The sequence below is a fragment of the Hordeum vulgare genome, chromosome 5H, assembly GCF_904849725.1.
Source record: "Hordeum vulgare subsp. vulgare chromosome 5H, MorexV3_pseudomolecules_assembly, whole genome shotgun sequence".
NCBI classification, from domain to species: Eukaryota; Viridiplantae; Streptophyta; class Magnoliopsida; order Poales; family Poaceae; genus Hordeum; species Hordeum vulgare.
The window spans coordinates 342433116-342456728 of NC_058522.1; the positions used below are offsets into that span (position 1 = coordinate 342433116).

At 44.4% G+C, this 23613-nt stretch overlaps 1 long non-coding RNA gene across 1 annotated transcript; it reads right to left on the minus strand.

Annotated features, from left to right (window-relative positions):
- Nucleotides 1-19804: 19804 nt before the first annotated feature.
- LOC123453076 lies at nucleotides 19805-22939 on the minus strand. Its single transcript, XR_006632697.1, has 4 exons — nucleotides 22665-22939; nucleotides 22361-22587; nucleotides 20273-20322; nucleotides 19805-20009 (listed from the first exon to the last, which is right to left on the minus strand). It is a non-coding gene; the product is annotated as an uncharacterized LOC123453076 (long non-coding RNA).
- Between the last annotated feature and the right edge of the window lie 674 nt (nucleotides 22940-23613).

The window sequence follows — 23613 nt, forward strand, 5'->3', positions numbered from 1 at the left end:
GGCTTACCTGCACAGCCACAAGTCATTATGGGCTCTGGCTTGGTTGGACAACGTGGTGACTCTGGACAGGCGGTGCTACGAGATGTAGAAGAACGGTAGGATTGGATGGGAACCGACAGAGGATCAGAGGAACCCATTGAAAGACCATGTTTTGATAATCCGGTCTTCAAACACCCGGAAGTGCGAGGACATACACGGAGGCGATCAAATCTTGTGGGGAACGTGTGCAAAACTCTGCAGAGTACTCAATCCTAATCGATTAGCCGTGTCCACGGTCATGGACAACTTGAGCCAAAGGAACTGAAACTATCAGGAATTCGCAACACCATTATATATATTTGATGTGGGTAATATTCATAACTTGGGTATGAGAAATGGTTGGTGGAACCTTCTCATTAACAACCAACAAAGTAGTAAATTTTTCTCTTACCTCTCTCTTGTTGTAGGAAAATTTGCTTTACGCAAAACTTAAACTACAGCCCCACCTGCCATATATGCATATAGTATAGATGTTATTTTTACCCTTCTCTTTTATGACTTGCGGGCATATTCAATATGCTGACCTACATGACTGCAACGTCTTATGTTATAGATACTTTCTTGGACGAGTAAGAGTACAATTCAGGGTTACGGTCCGCACTCAACCTGCCGTTGGTGTTATTTGGGACTCCACTCCCTTTGACTGTTTCCGCTGAGATTTTGAGGTATCTATCAGTTTTACGTTATTTACATGTGATTGCACTTTGATATATACATTGATGTACTGTGTGTGCCAGCATACTGATCCAGGGATGGCACAGATACACAAAGGCTTAACTCGTTTTGAGTCGGGTCGCTACATCTCAGCAGGGCTCCGCCCGAGCTCCGTAGAAACGCGATCTAGAGGGAAAACCGTGGAGGTATGTGGTCGGGCTGCGTTGGCAAAATTGTCTCAAATCAGCCCTAATACCTCAGTATATATAGGAGGGAGGGGAGGGACCTTGCCTTGAGGCTCAAAGAGCCCCTAGAGGTCGGCCGAAGTGGGGGGAGGAGGACTCCTCCTGCAATTCTAGTCCAACTAGGATTGGAAGGTGGAGTCCTTCTCTATTTTCCCACTTCCCCTTTTTTTTATTTTCTCTTTAATTTTCTTTCTCTCCTGCGCAGGGGCCTTCTTGGGCTTGCCCACCAGCCCACTAAGGGCTGGTGCGGCACCCCTAAGGCCTATGGGCTTCCCCGGGGTGGGCTGCCCCCCGGTGAACATCCGGAACCCATTCGTCACTCCCGGTACATTCTCGGTAATGCGAAAAACTTTCCGGTAATCAAATGAGGTCATCGATCCTATATATCAATCTTCATCTCCAGACCATTCTGGAAACCCTCGTGACGTTTGTGATCTCATCCGGGACTCCGAACAACATTCGGTAACGAACCATATAACTCAAATACACATAAAACAACGACGAACCTTAAGTGTGCAGACCCTGCGGGTTCGAGAACTATGTAGACATGACCCGAGGGACTCCTCGGTCAAAATTCAATAGCGGGACCTGTATGCCCATATTGGATCCAACATATTCTACGAAGATCTTATCGTTTGAACCTCAGTGCCAAGGATTCATATAATCCCGTATGTCATTCCCTTTGTGTTGGAAATATGCCCTAGAGGCAATAATAAAATGGTTATTATCATATTTCCTTGTTCATGATAATCGTCTATCGTTCATGCTATAATTGTATTAACAGGAAACAGTAATACATGTGTGAATGAATAGATCACAATGTGTCCCTAGCAAGCCTCTAGTTGGCTAGCTCGTTAGTCAATAGATGATCATGGTTTCCTGATCATGGACATTGGATGTCATTGATAACGGGATCACATCATTTGGGAGAATGATGTGGTGGACAAGACCCAATCCTAAGCCTAGCACTAGATCGTATTGTTCGTATGCTAATGCTTTTCTAATGTCAAGTATCTTTTCCTTCGACCGTGAGATTGTGCAACTCCCGGATACCGTAGGAGTGCTTTGGGTGTATCAAACGTCACAACGTAACTGGGTGACTATAAAGGTGCACTACGGGTACCTCCGAAAGTGCCTGTTGGGTTGGCACGAATCGAGATCGGGATTTGTCACTCCGTGTGACGGAGAGGTATCTCTGGGCCCACTCGGTAGAACATCATCATGAGCTCAATGTGACTAAGGAGTTAGTCACACGATGACGTGCTACGGAACGAGTAAAGAGACTTACCGGTAACGAGATTGAACAAGGTATAGGTATACCGACGATCGAATCTCGGGCAAGTTCTATACCGACAGACAAAGGGAATCGTATACGGGATTGATTGAATCCTTGACATCGTGGTTCATCCGATGAGATCATCGTGGAGCTAGTGGGAGCCACCATGGGTATCCAGACCCCACTGATGGTTATTGGCCAGAGAGGTGTCTCGGTCATGTCTGCCTGTCTCCCGAACCCGTAGGGTCTACACACTTAAGGTTCGATGACGCTAGGGTTATAGGGAATTGTTATACGAGATTACCGAAAGTTGTTCGGAGTCCCGGATGAGATCCAGGACGTCACGAGGAGCTCCGGAATGGCCCGGAGGTAAAGATTGATATATAGGACGGATGGTTTCGGAGACCGGAAGTGTTTCGGGCATCACCGGTAACGTACCGGGACCACCGGGACCACCGAAGGGGGGCTGCGACCCCAAGAGGTAAGATGGGCTAAGTGGGGGTGGGAACCAGCCCCTAGTTGGGCTGGTGCGCCTCCCCACTCAGCCCATGGCGCAGGGGAAAGGAAAAGAAGGGGGGAACCCTAACTCAGGTGGGCCTTAGGCCCACCAGAGGGGTGCGCCACCCCCCCTCCCTCATCTGGCCGCCACAAACCCCATCTGGGAGGGCTGCCGCACCCCCTAGGGTGGGAACCCTAGGGGTGGCACCCCCTCTCCCCTTCCCCTATATATAGTGGGCACTTTTGGCCTTTGGAGGACACAGTTTTCCCTCTCCCTCGGCGCAGCCCTGCACTTCTCCCTCCTCCTCTCTGCCGGCGCTTGGCGAAGCCCTGCCGGGAGACCTCGTCTCTCCACCAACACCACGCCGTTGTGTTGCTGGTCTTCTTCCCCAACCTCTCCCTCCTCCTTGCTGGATCAAGGTGCGGGAGACGTCACCGGGCTGCACGTGTGTTGAACGCGGAGGTGCCGTTGTTCGGCACTAGATCGGAATCGCTGCGAGTACGACTCCATCAACCGCGTTCTAGCAACGCTTCCGCTTAGCAATCTTCAAAGGTACAAAGATGCTCTTACCCCTCTCTCGTTGCTGGTCTCTCCATAGGAAGATCTGAATAAGCGTAGGAAAATTTTGAATTTATGCTACGTTTCCCAACAGTGGCATCCGAGCCAGGTTTTCTATGCGTAGATTCTATGCACGAGTAGAACACAAAAGTTGTGGGCGATGGTTTGTCAATTTGCTTGCCGTTACTAGTCTTATTCTTTTCCGGCGGTATTGTGGGATGAAGCGGCCCGGACCGACCTTACACGTACGCTTACGTGAGACTGGTTCCACCGACAGACATGCACATCGTGCATAAAGGTGGCTAGCGGGTGTCTGTCTCTCCTACTCTAGTCGGATTGGATTTGATGAAAAGGGTCCTTATGAAGGGTAAATAGCTTTGGCATATCATCGTTGTGGCTGTCACGTAGGTAAGAAGGCGTTCTTGCTAGAAACCCAAATCAGCCACGTAAAACTTGCAACAACAATTAGAGGACGTCTAACTTGTTTTTGCAGGGTTTGACATGTGATGTGATATGGCCAAAGTTGTGATGTTGCATGTATGATGTATGAGATGATCATGTTATTGTAATAGGTTTCACGACTTGCATGTCGATGAGTATGACAACCGGCAGGAGCCATAGGAGTTGTCTTAATTTATTGTATGAGATGCAACGCCATGTGCTTGCTACTTTTACTTCATTGCTAATGGTTAGCCATAGTAGTAGTGATAGTAGTAGTTGGCGTGACGACTTCACGAAGACACGATGATGGAGATCATGATGATGGAGATCATGGTGTCACACCGGTGACGATGATGATCATGCGATGCCTGAAGATGGAGATCGAATGAGCAAAGATGATAATGGCCATATCATGTCACTATATGATTGCATTGTGATGTTTATCATGTTTTACATCTTATTGCTTAGAACGACGGTAGCATAATAAGATGATCCCTCCTAAAATTTCGAGAACGTATTCCCCTAAGTGTGCACCGTTGCGAAGGTTCGTTGTCTCGAAGCACCACGTGATGATCGGGTGTGATAGATTCTAACGTTCGCATACAACGGGTGTAAGCCAGATTTACACACGCGAAACACTTAGGTTGACTCGACGAGCTTAGCATGTACAGACATGACCTCGAATACAAGAGACCGAAAGGTCGAACATGAGTCGTATGGTTGAATACGATCAGCATGAAGTTGCTCACCATGGTGACTAGTCCGTCTCACGTGATGATCGGACACGGGTTAGTCAACATGGATCATGTATCACTTAGATGACTAGAGGGATGTCGATTTAAGTGGGAGTTCATACTTAATTTGATTAAATGAACTTAATTGTCATGAACTTAGTCTAAAAGTTGTCTTTATAAATATTGTAGATGTCCAACGTCAACCTCAACTTCAACGCATTCCTAGAGAAAAACAAGCTGAAAGATGATGGTAGCAACTATGCGGACTGGGTTCGCAACCTGAAGCTCATCCTTGAAGCAGCTAAAAAGGCTTATGTCCTTAATGCGCCGCTAGGTGACCCTCCCGCTCCCGCAGCAGCGCAGGACGTTCTAAACGTCTGGCAAGCGCGGAGTGATGACTACTCTCTGGTCAGGTGTGGCATGTTATACAGTTTAGAAACGGGGCTCCAAAGACGTTTTGAGCAACACGGGGCATATGAGATGTTCCAAGAGCTGAAGCTAGTTTTTCAAGCTCATGCCCGTGTCGAGAGATATGAAGTCTCCGACAAGTTCTTCAGCTGTAAGATGGAGGAGAACAGTTCTGTCAGTGAGCACATACTCAAAATGTCTGGGTTACACGGTCGTCTGACTTCACTTGGAGTCGAACTTCCGGATGATGCTATCATTGACAGAATCCTCCAGTCTCTCCCACCAAGCTACAAAGGCTTTGTGCTTAACTACAACATGCAAGGGATGGAGAAAACCATTCCCGAGTTGTACTCGATGCTCAAGTCTGCAGAGGTAGAAATCAAGAAGGAGCATCAAGTGTTGATGGTCAACAAGACCACTAGTTTCAAGAAAGGCAGGGGTAAGAAGAACTTCAAGAAAGACGGCAAAGCTGTTGCCGCGCCCGGCAAGCCAGATGCCGGGAAGAAGAAAAAGAACGGACCCAAGCCTGAGACTGAGTACTTCTACTGCAAGGGAAAAGGTCACTGGAAGCGGAACTGCCCCAAATACTTAGCGGACAAGAAGGCCGGCAACGTTAAAGGTATATGTGATATACATGTTATTGATGTGTACCTCACCAGCGCTCGTAGTAGCTCCTGGGTATTTGATACCGGTGCTGTTGCTCACATTTGCAACTCAAAGCAGGAACTGCGGAATAAGCGGAGACTGGCCAAGGACGAGGTGACGATGCGCGTCGGGAATGGTTCAAAGGTCGATGTGATCGCCGTCGGCACGTTACCTCTACATCTACCATCGGGATTAGTTTTGAACCTTAATAATTGTTATTTAGTACCAGCTTTAAGCATGAACATTGTATCAGGGTCTTGCTTAATGCGAGACGGCTACTCATTTAAGTCAGAGAATAATGGTTGTTCTATTTATATGAGTGATATGTTTTATGGTCATGCTCCGCTGGTGAATGGTTTATTCTTGATGAATCTCGATCGTGATGTTACACATATTCATAGTGTGAGTACCAAAAGATGCAAAGTTGATAATGATAGTCCCACGTACTTGTGGCACTGCCACCTTGGTCATATCGGCGTTAAGCGCATGAAGAAGCTCCATACTAATGGACTGCTAGAGTCTCTTGACTTTGAATCATTTGACACATGCGAACCGTGCCTCATGGGCAAGATGACTAAGACTCCATTCTCAGGAACAATGGAGAGAGCCACCGACTTATTGGAAATAATACATACTGATGTGTGTGGTCCAATGAACATTGAAGCTCGCGGTGGTTATCGTTATGTTCTCACTCTCACCGATGATTTGAGTAGGTATGGGTATATCTACTTGATGAAGCACAAATCTGAGACGTTTGAAAAGTTCAAGGAATTTCAGAGTGAGGTTGAGAATCAACGTGACAGAAAAATTAAATGTCTACGATCTGATCGTGGAGGAGAATATTTGAGTCACGAATTTGGCACACACCTAAGAAAGTGTGGAATCGTTTCACAACTAACGCCGCCTGGCACACCGCAACGCAACGGAGTGTCTGAACGTCGTAATCGCACTTTATTAGATATGGTACGATCTATGATGTCTCTCACCGACTTACCGCTATCATTTTGGGGATACGCATTAGAAACTGCAGCATTCACTTTAAATAGGGCACCGTCTAAATCCGTTGAGACGACACCGTATGAACTGTGGTTTGGCAAGAAACCTAAGTTGTCGTTTCTTAAAGTTTGGGGCTGCGATGCTTATGTGAAGAAACTTCAACCAGAAAAGCTCGAACCCAAAGCGGAGAAATGCGTATTCATAGGATACCCTAAGGAAACTATTGGGTATACCTTCTATCTTAGATCCGAAGGTAAAACCTTTGTTGCCAAGAACGGATCCTTTCTAGAGAAAGAGTTTCTCTCGAAAGAAGTAAGTGGGAGGAAGGTAGAACTTGATGAGGTAATTACACCCCCTCTCGAACAGGAAAGTAGCGCAGCGCAAGAAGTTGTTCCTGTGGTGCCTACACCGACTGAAGAGGAAGTTAATGATGATGATCATGAAGCTTCGGATCAAGTTACTACTGAACCACGAAGGTCCACAAGGGTACGCTCCGCACCAGAGTGGTACGGCAACCCTGTGATGGAAATCATGTTGTTAGACAACGGTGAACCTTCGAACTATGAAGAAGCAATGGCGGGCCCGGATTCCAACAAATGGCTTGAGGCCATGAAATCCGAGATAGGATCCATGTATGAGAACAAAGTATGGACTTTGGTGGACTTGCCCGATGAACGGCGAGCCATAGAAAATAAATGGATCTTCAAGAAGAAGACTGATGCAAACGGTAATGTAACCGTTTACAAAGCTCGACTTGTCGCAAAGGGTTTTCGACAAATTCAAGGAGTTGACTACGAAGAGACTTTCTCTCCCGTAGCGAAGCTGAAATCAGTCCGAATCATGTTAGCAATTGCCGCCTTTTATGATTATGAAATTTGGCAAATGGACGTCAAAACAGCGTTCCTTAACGGGAATCTTAAGGAAGAGTTGTATATGATGCAACCAGAAGGTTTTGTCGATCCTAAAGGTGCTAACAAAGTATGCAAGCTCCAGCGCTCCATCTATGGGCTGGTGCAAGCATCTCGGAGTTGGAACATTCGCTTTAATGAGGTGATTAAGGCGTTTGGGTTCATACAGGTTTACGGAGAAGCCTGTCTGTACAAGAAAGTGAGTGGGAGCTCTGTAGCTTTCCTCGTACTATATGTGGATGACATATTATTGATGGGGAATGATATAGAGATGTTGGAGAGCATAAAGGCCTATTTGAACAAGAGTTTTTCAATGAAGGACCTTGGAGAAGCTGCATACATATTAGGCATCAAGATCTATAGAGATAGATCGAGACGCCTCATAGGTCTTTCGCAAAGTACATACCTTGACAAGATATTGAAGAAATTCAATATGGAAAACTCAAAGAAAGGGTTCTTGCCAGTTTTGCAAGGTATGAGATTGAGTAAGACTCAGTCGCCGACCACGGCAGCAGATAGAGAGAAGATGAGTTCTGTCCCCTACGCTTCAGCCGTGGGCTCTCTAATGTATGCCATGCTGTGTACCAGACCTGATATAAACCTTGCGATAAGCTTGGTAGGGAGGTACCAAAGTAATCCCGGTGCGGAACACTGGACAGTGGTCAAGAATATCCTTAAGTACCTGAAAAGGACTAAGGAAATGTTTCTCGTTTATGGAGGTGACGAAGAGCTCGTCGTAAAAGGTTACGTCGACGCTAGCTTCGACACAGATCCGGATGACTCTAAGTCACAAACCGGATACGTATATGTGTTGAATGGTGGGGCAGTGAGCTGGTGCAGCAGCAAGCAAGAAGTCGTGGCAGCATCTACATGTGAAGCGGAGTACATAGCTGCTTCAGAAGCAGCTCATGAAGGAATTTGGATGAAGGAGCTCATCACCGACCTTGGAGTGGTTCCAAGCGCGTCGGGTCCTATGACACTCTTCTGTGATAACACTGGAGCCATTGCCATAGCCAAGGAGCCCAGGTTTCACCGGAAGACGAAGCACATCAAGCGCCGCTACAACTCCATCCAGGACCATGTCCAAACTGGAGTGATAGATATTTGTAAAGTACACACGGATCTGAATATTGCAGACCCGTTGACTAAACCTCTTCCACGAGCAAAACATGATCAACACCATGATGCTATGGGTGTTCGATACATCACAATGTAACTAGATTATTGACTCTAGTGCAAGTGGGAGACTGTTGGAAATATGCCCTAGAGGCAATAATAAAATGGTTATTATCATATTTCCTTGTTCATGATAATCGTCTATCGTTCATGCTATAATTGTATTAACAGGAAACAGTAATACATGTGTGAATGAATAGATCACAATGTGTCCCTAGCAAGCCTCTAGTTGGCTAGCTCGTTAGTCAATAGATGATCATGGTTTCCTGATCATGGACATTGGATGTCATTGATAACGGGATCACATCATTTGGGAGAATGATGTGGTGGACAAGACCCAATCCTAAGCCTAGCACTAGATCGTATTGTTCGTATGCTAATGCTTTTCTAATGTCAAGTATCTTTTCCTTCGACCGTGAGATTGTGCAACTCCCGGATACCGTAGGAGTGCTTTGGGTGTATCAAACGTCACAACGTAACTGGGTGACTATAAAGGTGCACTACGGGTACCTCCGAAAGTGCCTGTTGGGTTGGCACGAATCGAGATCGGGATTTGTCACTCCGTGTGACGGAGAGGTATCTCTGGGCCCACTCGGTAGAACATCATCATGAGCTCAATGTGACTAAGGAGTTAGTCACACGATGACGTGCTACGGAACGAGTAAAGAGACTTACCGGTAACGAGATTGAACAAGGTATAGGTATACCGACGATCGAATCTCGGGCAAGTTCTATACCGACAGACAAAGGGAATCGTATACGGGATTGATTGAATCCTTGACATCGTGGTTCATCCGATGAGATCATCGTGGAGCTAGTGGGAGCCACCATGGGTATCCAGACCCCGCTGATGGTTATTGGCCAGAGAGGTGTCTCGGTCATGTCTGCCTGTCTCCCGAACCCGTAGGGTCTACACACTTAAGGTTCGATGACGCTAGGGTTATAGGGAATTGTTATACGAGATTACCGAAAGTTGTTCGGAGTCCCGGATGAGATCCAGGACGTCACGAGGAGCTCCGGAATGGTCCGGAGGTAAAGATTGATATATAGGACGGATGGTTTCGGAGACCGGAAGTGTTTCGGGCATCACCGGTAACGTACCGGGACCACCGGGACCACCGAAGGGGGGCTGCGACCCCAAGAGGTAAGATGGGCTAAGTGGGGGTGGGAACCAGCCCCTAGTTGGGCTGGTGCGCCTCCCCACTCAGCCCATGGCGCAGGGGAAAGGAAAAGAAGGGGGGAACCCTAACTCAGGTGGGCCTTAGGCCCACCAGAGGGGTGCGCCACCCCCCTCCCTCATCTGGCCGCCACAAACCCCATCTGGGAGGGCTGCCGCACCCCCTAGGGTGGGAACCCTAGGGGTGGAACCCCCTCTCCCCTTCCCCTATATATAGTGGGCACTTTTGGCCTTTGGAGGACACAGTTTTCCCTCTCCCTCGGCGCAGCCCTGCACTTCTCCCTCCTCCTCTCTGCCGGCGCTTGGCGAAGCCCTGCCGGGAGACCTCGTCTCTCCACCAACACCACGCCGTCGTGTTGCTGGTCTTCTTCCCCAACCTCTCCCTCCTCCTTGCTGGATCAAGGTGCGGGAGACGTCACCGGGCTGCACGTGTGTTGAACGCGGAGGTGTCGTTGTTCGGCACTAGATCGGAATCGCTGCGAGTACGACTCCATCAACCGCGTTCTAGCAACGCTTCCTCTTAGCGATCTTCAAAGGTACGAAGATGCTCTTACCCCTCTCTCGTTGCTGGTCTCTCCATAGGAAGATCTGAATAAGCGTAGGAAAATTTTGAATTTATGCTACGTTTCCCAACACTTTGTCCTTCGCTATGTTACTTGCCCGAGATTCGATCGTCAGTATCCGCATACCTATTTCAATCTCGTTTACCAACAAGTCTCTTTACTCGTTCCTTAATACAAGATCCCGTGACTTACACTTTGCAAGGCTTGTGTGTGATGTTGTATTACCGAGTGGGCCCCGAGATACCTCTCCGTCACACGGAGTGACAAATCCTAGTCTTGATCCATACTAACTCAACGGACACCTTCAGAGATACCTGTAGAGCATGTTTATAGTCACCCAGTTACGTTGTGAAGTTTGATACACACAAAGCATTCCTCTGATGCCAGTGAGTTATATGATCTCATGGTCATAGGAATAAATACTTGACACGCAGAAAACAGTAGCAACAAAATGACACGATCAACATGCTACGTCTATTAGTTTGGGTCTAGTCCATCACATGATTCACCCAATGATGTGATCTAGTTATCAAGCAACAACACCTTGTACATAGTCAGAAGACCCTGACTATCATTGGTCAACTGGCTAGCCAACTAGAGGCTTGCTAGGGACCGTGTTTTGTCTATGTATCCACACATGTATCTAAGTCTTCATTCAATACAATTATAGCATGGATAATAAACGATTATCTTGATACAGGAATTATAATAATAACTTATTTATCATTGCCTCTAGGGCATAATTCCAACAGTCTCCCACTTGCACTACAGTTAATAATCTGGCCCTCACATCACCATGAGAATTACATTGTAATAAATCTAACACCCATACAGTTCTGGTGTTGATAATGCTTTGCCCGTGGAAGAGGTTTTAGTCAGCGGGTTTGCCACATTCAGATTCGTGTGCACTTTGCATATATTCACGTCCTCCTCCTCGACGTAGTCGCGGATGAGGTTGAAGCATCATTTGATGTGTATGGTCTTCTTGTGAAACCATGGTTCCGTTGCTAAGGCAATGGCACCCGTGTTGTCACAAAACAGGGTTATTGGATTCAGTGCGCTTGGCACCACTCCAAGATCCGTCATAAACTGCTTCATCTAGACACCCTCCTTAGCTGCCTCCGAGGCAGCCATGTACTCCGCTTCACATGTAGAATCAGCTACGACGCTTTGCTTGGAACTGCACCAGCTTACCGCACCCCCATTAAGAATAAATACGTATCCGGTCTACGACTTAGAGTCGTCCGGATCTGTGTCAAAGCTTGCATCGACGTAACCCTTTACGGCGAGCTCTTTGTCACCTCCATATATGAGAAACATCTCCTTAGTACTTTTCAGGTACTTCAGGATATTCTTGACCGCCATCCAGTGATCCACTCCTGGATTACTCTGGAACCTGCCTGCCATACTTATGGCCAGGCTAACGTCCGGTCTAGTGCACATCATTGCATACATGATAGAGCCTATGGCTGAAGCATAGGGGACGGAACTGATTGTCTTTCTATCTTCCTTAGTTGCTGGGCACTGAGTCTTACTCAATTTTATACCTTGTAATACTGGCAAGAACCCTTTCTTGGACTGATCCATTTTGAACTTCTTCAAAACTTTATAAGGTATGTGCTTTGTGAAAGTCCTATCAAGCGTTTCGATCTATCCCTATAGATCTTAATGCCTAGAATGTAAGCAGCTTCTCCTAGGTCCTTCATATAGAAACTTTTATTCAAGTAACCTTTTATGCTCTCCAAAAGCTCCATGTTGTTTCCAATCAACAATATGTCATCCACATATAATATTAGAAACGCCACAGAGCTCCCACTCACTTTCTTGTAAATACAAGATTCTCCAACCACTTGTATAAACCCAAATGCTTTGATCACCTCATCAAAGTGTTTATTCCAACTCCGAGATGCTTGCACCAGTTCATAAATGGATCGCTGGAGCTTGCACACTTTGTAAGCATTTTTAGGATCGACAAAACCTTCAGGTTGCATCATATACAACTCTTCCTTAAGGAAACCGTTAAGGAACGCCGTTTTGACATCCATCTGCCAGATTTCATAATCAAAAAATGCACCTATCGCTAACATGATTCGGACGGACTTAAGCATCGCTACGGGTGAGAATGTCTCATTGTAGTCAATTCCTTGAACTTGTGAAAAACCCTTTGCCACAAGTCGAGCTTTATAAACGGTGACATTACCGTCAGCGTCCGTCTTCTTCTTAAAGATCCATTTGTTCTGAATAGCCTTGCGACCTTCAGGTAGTACATCCAAAGTCCACACTTTGTTTTCATACATAGATCCTATCTCGGACTTCATGGCCTCCAGCCATTTGTTGGAATCCGGGCCCACCATTGCTTCTTCATAATTTGCAGGTTCATTGTTGTCTAACAACATAATTGATAAGACGGGATTACCGTACCACTCTGGAGCAGTACGCGATCTCGTCGACCTACGAGGTCCGATAGAAACTTGATCCGGAATTTCATGATCATCATCATTAACTTCCTCCTCAACCGGCGTCCCAATTAAAGGGGTTTCCCCTTGCCCTGCGCCACCATCCAGAGGGATGAGAGGTTCGACAGCCTCATCAAGTTCTATCTTCCTCCCACTCAATTCTCTCGAGAGAAACTCCTTCTTGAGAAAAGCTCCGTTCTTAGCAACAAACACTTTGCCCTCGGATTTGAGATAGAAGGTATACCCAACTGTCTTTTTTGGGTAACCTATGAAGACAAATTTTTCCGCTTTGGGTTCCAGCTTTTCAAGCTGAAGCTTTTTTACATAAGCATCACATCCCCAAACTTTAAGAAACGACAACTTTGGTCTTTTGCCATACCACAGTTCGTATGGTGTCGTCTCAATGGATTTTGATGGTGCCCTATTTAAAGTGAATGCAACTGTTTCTAATGCATAACCCCAAAACAATAACGACAAATCGGTAAGAGACATCATAGATCGCACCATCTCTAATAAAGTACGATTACGACGTTCGGACACACTATTACGTCGTGATGTTCCAGGTGGTGTCAACTGTGAAACATTTCCACATTGTCTTAAGTGATCACCAAACTCAAAACTCAGATATTCACCCCCACGATCAGACCGTAGGAACTTGATCTTCTTGTTACGATGATTTTCAACTTCACTCTAAAATTGCTTGAACTTTTCAAATGTTTCAGACTTGTGCTTCATCAAGTAGACATAACCATATCTACTCAAATCGTTAGTGAAGGTGAGAAAATAGCGATGTCCGCTACGTGCCTCCACACTCATCGGACCACACACATCGGCATGTATGATTTCCAACAAGTCACTTGCACGCTCCATTGTTCCGGAGAACGGAGTTTTAGTCATCTTGCCCATGAGGCATGGTTCGCACGTGTCAAGTGAATCAAAGTCAAGTGACTCCAAAAGTCCATCGGTATGGAGTTTCTTCATGCGCTTTATACCAATATGACCTAAGCGGCAGTGCCATAAAAACATGGCGCTATCATTGTTAACTCTAACTCTTTTGGTCTCAATGTTATGTATATGTGTATTATTACTATCAAGATTCAATATGAACAATCCTCTCACATTAGGTGCATGACCATAAAAGATATTACTCATAGAAATAGAACAACCATTATTCTCAGACTTAAAAGAGTAAACGTCTCGCAATAAACATGATCCAGATATTATGTTCATGCTCCACGCAGGCACTAAATAACAATGATTTAAGTTCATCACTAATCCCGATGGTAGTTGAAGTGACACTGTGCCGACGGCGATTGCATCAACCTTGGAACCGTTTCCTACGCGCATCGTCACTTCATCCTTCGCCAGCCTTCGTCTATTCCGCAGTTCCTGTTTTGAGTTGCAAATATGAGCAACAGAACCGGTATCGAATACCCAGGCACTATTACGAGAGCTGGTTAAGTACACATCAATAACATGTATATCAAATATACCTGATTTTTCTTTGGCCGCTTTCTTATCTGCCAGATACTTGGGGCAGTTGCGCTTCCAGTGACCCATACCCTTGCAATAATAGCACTCCGTTTCAGGCTTAGGTCCAGCTTTGTGTTTCTTCATCGGATTGGCAACAGGCTTGCCGCTCTTCTTAGAATTACCCTTCTTTCCTTTGCCGTTTCTCTTGAAATTAGTGGTCTTATTCACCATCAACACTTGATGCTCTTTACAGAGTTCAGACTCTGCGACTTTCAGCATCGCGAATAACTCGCCGAGTGACTTGTTCATCCCTTGCATGTTATAGTTCAACACAAAGCCCTTATAGCTTGGCGGCAGTGATTGAAGAATTCTGTCAGTGATAGCCTCTTGCAGGAGTTCAATCCCCAGCTCAGCCAGACGGTTTGAGTACCCAGACATTTTGAGCACATGTTCACTGACAGACGAGTTTTCCTCCATCTTGCAAGCATAGAATTTATCGGAGGTCTCATACCTCTCGATCCGGGCGTTCTTCTGAAAGATAAACTTCAATTCCTGGAACATCTCATATGCTCCATGACGCTCAAAGCGACATTGAAGTCCCGGCTCTAAGCCATACAAGACTGCACATTGAACTATTGAGTAGTCCTCCTTATGCGCTAACCAAGCGTTCTTAACATCCTGATCAGCCGTAGCGGGTGGTTCAACTCCTAGCGCAGCATTAAGGACATAATCCTTCTTTCCAGCTTGTAAGATTAGCTTAAGATTACGAGCCCCGTCTACAAAGTTGCTTCCATCACCTTTCAACTTAGCTTTCTCTAGGAACGTATTAAAATTCAGGATGACACTTGCGTGAGCCATGATCTACAACACAAATATATTCAAAGTGGACTTAGACTATGTTCAAGATAATTAGAGTTCAACTTAATCAAATTATATGCTAAACCCCCACTCAAAAAATACATCTCTCTAGTCTTTTGAGTGGTTCATGATCCACTTACACTATCCCAAGTCCGATCATCACGTGAGTTGAGTATAGTTTCAGTGGTAAGCATCCCTATGCTAATCATATCAACTATATGATTCATGATCGACCTTTCGGTCTCATGTGTTCCGAGGCCATGTCTGCACATGCTAGGCTCGTCAAGCTTAACCCGAGTGTTCCGCGTGCGCAACTGTTTTGCACCCGTTGTATGTGAACGTTGAGTCTATCACACCCGATCATCACGTGGTGTCTCGAAACGACGAACTGTAGCAACGGTGCACAGTCGGGGAGAACACAATTTCGTCTTGAAATTTTAGTGAGAGATGACCTCATAATGCTACCGTCGTTCTAAGCAAAATAAGGTGCATAAAAGGATTAACATCACATGCAATTCATAAGTGACATGATATGGCCATCATCTCGTGCTTCTTGATCTCCATCACCAAAGCACCGGCACGATCTTCTTGTCACCGGCGCCACACCATGATCATCCATCAACGTGTTGCCATCGTGGTTGTCGTGCTACTCATGCTATCACTACTAAAGCTACATCCTAGCAAAATAGTAAACGCATCTGCAAGCACATATGTTAGTATAAAGACAACCCTATGGCTCCTGCCGGTTGCCGTACCATCGACGTGCAAGTCGATATTTCTATTACAACATGATCATCTCATACATCCAATATATCACATCACATCATTGGCCATATCACATCACAATCATACCCTGCAAAAACAAGTTAGACGTCCTCTAATTTTGTTGTTGCATGTTTTACGTGGTGACCAAGGGTATCTAGTAGGATCGCATCTTACTTACGCAAACACCACAACGGAGATATATGAGTTGCTATTTAACCTCATCCAAGGACCTCCTCGGTCAAATCCGATTCAACTAAAGTTGGAGAAACCGACACTTGCCAGTCATCTTTGAGCAAAGGGAGTTACTCGTAACGATGAAACCAGTCTCTCGTAAGCGTACGAGTAATGTCGGTCCAAGCCGCTTCAATCCAACAATACCGCGGAATCAAGAAAAGACTAAGGAGGGCAGCAAAACGCACATCACCACCCACAAAACCTTTTGTGTTCTACTCGAGAAGACATCTACGCATGAACCTAGCTCATGATGCCACTGCTGTGGAACGCCGCATGGGAAACAAAAATTTTCCTACGCGCACGAAGACCTATCATGGTGATGTCCATCTACGAGAGGGGATGAGTGATCTACGTACCCTTGTAGATCGTACAGCAGAAGCGTTAGAGAACGCGGTTGATGTAGTGGAACGTCCTCACGTCCCTCGATCCGCCCCGCGAACAATCCCGCGATCAGTCCCACGATCTAGTACCGAACGGACGGCACCTTCGCGTTCAGCACACGTACAGCTCGACGATGATCTCGGCCTTCTTGATCCAACAAGAGAGACGGAGAGGTAGAAGAGTTCTCCGGCAGCGGGACGGCGCTCCGGAGGTTGGTGATGATCTCGTCTCAGCAGGGCTCCGCCCGAGCTCCGCAGAAACGCGATCTAGAGGAAAAACTATGGAGGTATGTGGTCGGGCAGCCGTGAGAAAGTCGTCTCAAATCTGCCCTAAAAGCCCCATATATATAGGAGGCGGGAGGGGGACCTTGCCTTGGGGTCCAAGGGACTCCCAAGGGGTCGGCAGAGCCAAGGGGGGGGAGGACTCCCCCCCCCAAACCGAGTTGGACTTGGTTTGGTGGGAGGAGTCCCCCTCCCTTCCCACTTCTTCCCTCTTTTTTTTCTTTTCCTTTGATTTTCTTTCTCTTGGTGCATAGGCCCCTTTGGGGCTGTCCCACCAGCCCACTAAGGGATGGTGTGTCTCCCCAAAGCCTATGGGCTTCCCCGGTGTGGGTTGCCCCCCCCGGTGAACTCCCGGAACCCATTCGTCATTCCCGGTACATTCCCGGTAACTCCGAAAACCTTCCGGTAATCAAATGAGGTCATCCTATATATCAATCTTCGTTTCCGGACCATTCCGGAAACCCTCGTGACGTCCGTGATCTCATCCGGGACTCCGAACAACATTCGGTAACCAACCATATAACTCAAATACGCATAAAACAACGTCGAACCTTAAGTGTGCAGACCCTGCGGGTTCGAGAACTATGTAGACATGACCCGAGAGACTCCTCGGTCAATATCCAATAGCGGGACCTGGATGCCCATATTGGATCCTACATATTCTACGAAGATCTTATCGTTTGAACCTCAGTGCCAAGGATTCGTATAATCCCGTACGTCATTCCCTTTGTCCTTCGGTATGTTACTTGCCCGAGATTCGATCGTCAGTATCCGCATACCTATTTCAATCTCGTTTACCGGCAAGTCTCTTTACTCGTTCCGTAATACAAGATCCCGCAACTTACACTAAGTTACATTGCTTGCAAGGCTTGTGTGTGATGTTGTATTACCGAGTGGGCCCCGAGATACCTCTCCGTCATACGGAGTGACAAATCCCAGTCTTGATCCATACTAACCCAACTAACACCTTCGGAGATACCTGTAGAGCATCTTTATAGTCAACCAGTTACGTTGCGACGTTTGATACACACAAAGCATTCCTCCGGTGTCAGTGAGTTATATGATCTCATGGTCATAGGAATAAATACTTGACACGCAGAAAACAGTAGCAACAAAATGACACGATCAACATGCTATGTCTATTAATTTGGGTCTAGTCCATCACGTGATTCTCCCAATGACGTGATCCAGTTATCAAGCAACAACACCTTGTTCATAATCAGAAGACACTGACTATCATCGATCAACTGGCTAGCCAACTAGAGGCATGCTAGGGACGGTGTTTTGTCTATGTATCCACACATGTAAATGAGTCTTCATTCAATACAATTATAGCATGGATAATAAACTATTATCTTGATACAGGAATTATAATAATAACTATACTTTTATTATTGCCTCTAGGGTATAATTCCAACACATTGTTCATCAACTCAAATGAAAACTAGATGATATACATACAAAGTTCATCCATCGACATTGTTCAACTCCATGAATGCCAGCTTCCATGCATGTAGTATATCCAATCTGCAAAAATGTGAATAAGAAAGTTAGAAGAAGAACAAAATATGATGTTTTTCAGCTAATTATGTCATTTTTAGCGGAAAACAAGCTAAGAATATAATATTCATGAGCTAACCAAGGTTCTTATGCCATTTTTAGCTTATTATGGCATTTTGGAGCTAAATGGGTTAATTAAAGCAAGGATAATATGAAAGAGGAGAATAAAGAGGAGGAGGAGAAGAAGAAGAAATCAAGAAGAAGGAGGAGAAGGACTAGAAGGTCCTTGGCCTTCTCCTCCTCCTCCTCCTCCTCCTCGTCCTTCTCTTCTTCTTCTTCTTCTTCTTCTTCTCCTTTCTTTTCATTTTGCCTATTTCTTCTCCTCTTCTCCTCTTGTTGGAGCTAAATTACCTAATTATGTCTTTTTGGAGCTAAATGGGTTAATTATCCCATTTTAGAGGAAAACAAGCTAAGTATATAATATTCATGAGCTAACCAAGGTTCTTATGCCATTTTGAGCTTATTATGGTATTTTGGAGCTAAATGGGCTAATTATGTCATTGTTGGGGAAATTAAAGCAAGGATAATATGAAAGAGGAGAAGAAAGAGGAGGAGGAGGATAAGAGGAAGAAATCAAGAAGAAGGAGGAGAAGGACTAGAAGGTCCTTGGCCTTCTCCTTCTCCTCCTCCTCCTCCTCCTTCTCCTTCTTCTCTTCTTCTTCTTCTTCTTCTTCTTCTTCTTTCTTTTCATTTTGCCTATTTCTTCTCCTCTTCTCCTCTTGTTGGAGCTAAATTACCTAATTATGTCTTCTTGGAGCTAAATGGGTTAATTATCCCATTTTAGAGGAAAACAAGCTAAGTATATAATATTCATGAGCTAACCAAGGTTCTTATGCCATTTTGAGTTATTATGGTATTTTGGAGCTAAATGGCACTACAAGAAATAAGGTCAATTATGACTCCCTATATTGGTCATTGATTCGTCATTGTTGTCGTTTATTGACCTTTTTTTGACCAAATTTACAACGTCAACAGTTGGCCGTCAAGAATGAAGAAACTTGACCTTTCTAATATTTTGGTCATGAGATCTACGACAAAAATGTTATGGTCATTAAATCTTTGACCAAAATTTTGGTCAAGGGTAAGTACCTAAGCCACGCAGGATCTTATATGGCACGCCTACGTGGCCCGTGAGAGCCCACGTAATATCTGACATGGCATGCTGAAGTGGCACATGCGATGACATATGATCCTACGTGCCATCATTTTCAAGCCGGTTCTACTTGGGCCCAATGGGCCCAACCTAATTGATTGGCCCATTCCTTTTTGTAAGTCCACAGCGAATTCGGTCCATTTATTTTCAAGGACATAATCAAATTTGGTCCATTTAATCTAACACCATAATCAATACAAAATTTATTTGGCTCAAATAGTCTAACTTGATTTTGTTGTGTCCTTATTTCAAAAGGTTCAGCTCCAAAAAATAACGTTTCTGGGATAAGGAATGACGTGATGAAATGCAAGCTAAAATATAATATTTACAAATGAAATACATCTTCATTTCTGCACCACGTATCACAGAAAATATAATATACATCATCTGTCGACTCTACACATCTAAGACCAAAAAGTCATGGCCAAAAAGTTCACGCAAAACTTGATCTATCACATGGATTTAAATTAAAATGAGACACAAAGCATCTTCTTCCCTCTACTTCCGAGTAGCCCTATTGTAGAACATCCTGTCATTTCAAACGATAAAACATTAAAAACATACAAAATATAATGGAGACATATGGCCGTTTTACATTAAGCAGTAAACATAAGCAAGATAGAAAGGCTTGTTTGCTGGCAGAAATAAGGTGGGCAACATGTTTCTTTACTTGAATGGATTTACAGTACAACCCTTGAACAACAACATACATACAAGAAACCCCATGAAGAACGCTCACTTGAATCTTCTTTATATTTTTCTTGCATAACAGAATGGGGGAATGAGCATTACCTGGCAGAAATATCAACAGAAGCATACAACCTGGACAGTGCAGGCTAGATCTGGAAGAGAAAAAATGATACCATATGCAGAAAGGTGAGATTGAGATGTACATTACCGAAGAAAAGAGAAGGGTGCACATTACAGAAAACAGAATCGAGTTATATATATTTGATATGGTATGCTAATGCATACTTCCAACTCATACATGACGCACATACGCAACAAATTTCAAGCAAGCAGGAGGCATAATTTCTGTACAAGATCTATGCTAAGCTTGGGACATTGTAGAATACCTAACATATGAGTTTCTATAGGGCATTGATCGTGACAAGGAGGTGCTACTGATCATTGACGTATAGTTTTGCACATAGTATATATATTGGGGTTTGTTTCCAGTTTCCATTGGGTAAGAACCACAACAGAAATTCCTTAAATTTGGTTGTACCCAATGTATTATAGTAAGCTGATTATGCTTATAAAGTATGGAGCCGTATAGAATACAGCAGTTCCTGGTGGAAATACAGCAGTGCTGTGCGTTGTTGTGCTTGCCGTGGGTATCCGTTCTGTCTGATTGCACGAACAAGTATAGGCAAGCTGTGCTGACGGCTGCAGTGTACGTTAGATGGTTGAGTTTAATGCTGAACGGGACAGGAAGGAAAGGATTTCTAGCAGTGAGACAATGCATACAGAGACCGCTAGTATTATGCTACAGACCAAGTAATTTGCTTATTATATTTGAAATTTTCTGAGAATAAAATATTACATTGTTAATTTTAGCTGATATTAGAGAACAAAAAAATGATCTACTACAGAAAATACATATACATTAAAATATAAGAAGACCGGAATACTTGGCGAGTTATTATTTTTAAAATATCTGAAAATGGAGTTGCATCCTCGATATGATGTGCTGACATGCTATTGCGACAAAATTATTAAATCATGTAACCATGGAACAGTCAGAAGGAGGAAATAACCAACGGTTTTGAAAATGCAGTCGCATACTCAATATGATGTATTGTCATGCTATTGCGATAAAACAGATTAATTCCCTATCTATGGGACATCAAAATAATATATGTTTTTATATATATAATCACAAATTTCTTAAAGGCAGTGATCAACCAAGATAGATACAGACTTATTTAAAGTTAACGGTATATGCTTTTGCTCCAAAACAATATATGCTTTTACAAATATACTCCAAAATGCATACTCATAGAACAAAAAATGATCTACTACAGAAAATACATATACATTAAAATATAAAAAGACTGGAATACTTGGCGAGTTATTATTTTTAAAATATCTGAAAATGGAGTGGCATCCTCGATATGATGTGCTGACATGCTATTGCGACAAAATTATTAAATCATGTAACCATGGAACGGTCAGAAGGAGGAAACAACCAACGGTTTTGAAAATGCAGTCGCATACTCAATATGATGTATTGTCATGCTATGGCGATAAAACAGATTAATTCTCTATCTATCGGACATCAAAATAGTATATGCTTTTATAAATATAATCACAAATTTCTTAAAGGCAGTGATCAACCAAGATAGATACAGACTTCTTTAAAGTTAACGGCATATGCTTTTCCTCCAAAACAATATATGATTTTACAAATATACTCCAAAATGCATACTCATAGAATAATATATGCAATTACAAATATAATCGCAAATTTCTTAAAAGGCAGGGATCAACCAAGATAGCTAAGGATCTTGTTGGACTCGAAGGTCATTTCATGTTCCGTAATTAATCCTGTTCATGATGTTTAGTGGTGATGTTTTTGAAGTGATGTTGTGTGGTATTCAGAAGAGGGTTGTGCTATGTTTTGCTGCTGGTTCAATTTATGGGCACGACCCTTGTGTTGCATTTTCAAACAAGCTTAGTTTCTCATTAGTTGATGTGTTCATCGTTCACAGGATCAGAATAGTTATGGCGTTATGTGCAGTTTCTTTTTGATGATAAAGGACCTGCCGTTCACAAGATGGTCCTTTAAACACTTTGTGGTAAGCTGAACCATAGTGAACTAATCGCACTGCCTGAACATGAAGGGCGTAAATAGAGAATACGGTGTGTTGTGAATACCTGTCAGCTGAAATACATGTGAGTACATGCGAGCCTGTAGCTGATCGGCGTGCTCTCTGACGATGGAGAACGGATCCAGGATGAACACATGGGAATACCCTGGGAGAACAAACCATCTAGAACGATCTTGTAGGTACAATACTCATGCTCACGGCCCTCTCATCCACCAAAACAAGTGCCAATTTCTCCGATCCACACATTTCAGGTACATCCAATCCGCCAGCTTCCTACGAGACCAAAACTAAAATCAAGATCCCCCGTACAGACAGGGAACGCATCCGGGAAGGATGGGTCGGGGACGAACCTGAGGGCCTGGTGAGGGATTCGCCGGAGCGCGCGACTGTGAAGATGCCGCTCGGCAGCAAGCTTCTCGGAGAGCTCCGCCGAGTACGTGGCTGCGAGGGCGGCGACGCTGGTGTCCATTGCGATGCAAGTGTTGAGGACGAGGGGGCGGGAAGCAGGACGCCATGTGGGAGACAACGCGGTGGTTGTGCTCGGGTGGTGACGGGGAAGGGTGCGCGGATCTGGACATGGTGTTTGGGCATAGGTGGTGCTGAGGGAGGTGGAGGCTGGCGGCTGGCAAGAAGAGAGGCAAGGGGACGTGGCTGGGAACTAGGGTTAGGGTTATGTGGGAGAGAGGATTTATAACGTATTGGGTGTTATTGGGCCGGCTCAACTACGCATAGATCTTGCTGTAGGAAGTTTTGGGCCCATAACGTTATATGTAATCCGTTATTTCTTTCCCTTCCCCTCGATTTTTTTATTTATTCACCTAAAAAGAAAGTTCTTTGTAGCTGACTCGAAAATAATTGCTGAAGAAAAAGTTATATATATTTTTTAATTTTCTTTTGAACCAATGTTGTTGTTGAGAACACTTTTTTTTATTTAATTAAGATATGACTTATCTCAATAAAAAGTATTAATTACAATCTCACATTGTTGGAAAAGCCATTAACATTATTATGTTTCTATCACATCAAGTTGAACAAACTACATTAGCGTATCATGAGGTGTCGTCCAGTCACCTCCCCTCGTATGATTCTGACCATATAGTTTGGTCATGATAGTGAGAATAAACTCAGAAATAGCAATACATATCTTAATGGCCATTTTGTGCAAGACGATAACGACCTTATGGACACAGCTGGTCATAAAATTATGTGGTTTGGACTCTCCCAAACTCTTGATGACCAATATTTGAATTTTGGCTATAAATCGATGACCAATTTGATGCCCGTCAATATTTTTTGTCA